General features: G+C 35.0%; 1 pseudogene; it reads right to left on the minus strand.

Moving 5' to 3' along the window:
- Positions 1-223: 223 nt before the first annotated feature.
- Positions 224-2,319, minus strand: LOC150035490 (uncharacterized; annotated as a pseudogene).
- Between the last annotated feature and the right edge of the window lie 570 nt (positions 2,320-2,889).

The raw sequence follows: 2,889 nt of genomic DNA on the forward strand, positions 1-2,889 counted from the left end.
GCACAAGATAAGTATAATATAATGCTTAAGAATACTTTTAAATAACAAAGTGACTGCAACTTGAACAGAAGTAAAGGTTGCTGACTAGAGCACATTTTCCAGGAAAAAGGTTTGAAATCAATAGAAGTCAAAATGTGAGAAGAAGATGGAAACAGAGTAAAATGTGATTAGAATCCAGAAGTTTAGAAATACTCACACTGCAAATGACTGCTGTTTATGGGGCTCAGGCTTCCAAAACCAGGGGTCTTGCTAAAAGAATTATGTTCCACAGGACTGCCAATATGTGACCAGTTACCTACCATAGAAGTGGTTCTAATGTTAATGAGTAATCAAAATAGATGATGCAGAGACGAAATTCTGTCCAAGGGTTGAGATGTTGTAGGCAATCATAGATTCATAAATATAATCGGGATTCAATAAAAGCTGTACAAGATGATCACCTGGAGGTGAGTTGGTCACTGGCGAACCAACCTAATGACGAAAAGTTCGAGCGTCATCTTGTTCCAGCTCTTGACTTAGTTGCTGCATTAAACTATATGAATGATAAGAACATGTCAGTTTATAAGCAAACATGACATTACATAAAACACATACAAATGCCAAAAGATATAGACTACTAAAATAATCAATGGAAACGATAATAAGTATATGATGATGTGCTTTCATCATGATATAATGCACATCATCATATATTTATTATCTTGTGTAAGCCTATAAAAAATCTAGCTCAGATATGTGTGTACAAAAGTGATTGGCCTAAGGAGCATACTTCCTACGTGCCCCTCCAGGACTGCTTGGTTCAAGCTTATTCGCTTGCCTGCTATATCACTCCTATTTAATGACCTTAGAGCAGCCTCTGCTGCTCGAACGTCATAAAATTCTATGAACTTATGATGCCGCTTGTGTGATGTCTCACTGATCTCAGTTTGAGGAAGGGAAGTTATACTTTTAGAAACTTAATTACAGATATCTGTATTAGGATTCCAGAAAAATCCTATTTCACATGCATCCTTCACTAGAAGAAATTCGACCTTTAATGTCGGTTTTAAACCCGCTTTAATGTCGGTTGACAACCGACATTAAAGGTAGTGTTATTAAAGGGTCTTTAATGTCGGTTTTAAACCGACATTAAAGCTTGTTTTCTTTAATTCTTAACCGATATTGAAGCTTGTTTTCTTTAATTCTTAACCGACATTAAAGCCTGTTTTTCTTTTAATTCCGTTGCCGAATAAATTTTTTTGGTCAAATAAGTTAAAAACGACATTATATGTCTCGTGTTGGGTCAGGAAATGTCCGTCATTATTTTATATTAAATAGTATAAAAAAAATTGCATGGCGAGCCCATCAACAAAACCAAAAATTTACCTTGAACCTGTTCAAAGAAACACACTCTCAAAAACATTTCACAACCACTTGTTCTCAACAGAACTATCAAAATTCCCAAAAAATAAATATTCAAGAACACATACATCAATAAACAAATTTAGCTCACAATAGCATCAACACCCCAATAAAGTATGAAAATTCCATTGATCAAAATATGTCCATGAATATAGAGTTAGGGGCTACCACTAACCCCTTTTTGAACGAAACAAATACATCAGTAGTGATGGTTCCAATAAAAAAATGGTTTTAACATGATGACAAAGGAACAAGGTCAGAATAAACAAAAACTTTCAAACGACCAACGACCTAGAACTTCAGGAAGATATTCACTTCCTCAGCTTGAGACATTCAATTACCTGATTAAGCATCCACTTGAAGCCAACCGCTGCAGAACAATGGTTCTTAGAAGCACTACTGAGCCAATCCAAATTGTAAATCCTATCCAGAGTCTGTAAGATAGTGGTAATATTTTTTCGCCGGTCCAAAACAGAAAACACCTCTCCATTAGAGCTTACATTAACACGACTGTTCAGAAGACTCTCAAACCATCCACTTCCTTACCTCTTCACCAAAACAATAGCAAAGAATCTTACTGGATTGTTGAAGCATTCGGCCCTGAAGAACACAAGCAAGTATTTAGTCGACTTAAACTTTCAAAATCATGAGTAGAAGCATAAATTTCAACTACCTGCTAAAAGTTTTGGGTTTTGGATAATGCACACGAGGAACTTCTGTTAGTATAATACTTAGCTCTGGACAGTCGACGGAGATTTGAACCCTCAGGAATCTGGCCTTGGTATGAGTATTTAACTGATTCACACAGATTGAGCATATATAAACTCTACAGACCATCGCAAACATCAAAACTGCCATTCTCAATAACAGAGGAGATTTCTTGGGAGGTTTTAGAATCAGAGTATCCTGAGAAACCATGAAAAAGGAAAAGAATATAGGTTATTGTCTCAATATAATTACTCTAGTATATCCAATTGATGAAATTTTCACACAAATGTTGAGGAAAATCAAGAATTAAATACAGAAAACCAGGAACATTATGATATAAAGTAATGAATAACCCATAGCAGTGAAGCTCATCTACATCTACAGTTTGGTGGAAACACTTCCATGTGAAAATAAATTCTACAGCAATAATTTTGAAAACAAACGCCAAATGAAAAACAATTAATAGAATGATAATATCAAAGGACGGGTGTAGTTTTCAAGCAATATCAATGTCAAAAAAATAATATTCACCCATCTATCCAACCTGCAACGATTACCTCTTCCCAGCACAAAGCATATAGTTTTTATCGTTCCATGGCAAAAAGTTAGTCATCTTTACACAAATCGGCCAACAAAACTTGTCCATTGGGTCCGAATTACGTCGATCTCTCCTTGCGTATATGCATCTTTTGTATTGAACTACAAAAGGGAAAAGAAAAAAGATAAACCCAACATAAGTTTACGTGTATTTATTAAATTAAAGCTAGCACTATATAAAAA

This window comes from Benincasa hispida, chromosome 6 (assembly GCF_027475165.1).
Source record: "Benincasa hispida cultivar pf3 chromosome 6, pf3_genome.v1.1, whole genome shotgun sequence".
Classification (NCBI taxonomy): Eukaryota; Viridiplantae; Streptophyta; class Magnoliopsida; order Cucurbitales; family Cucurbitaceae; genus Benincasa; species Benincasa hispida.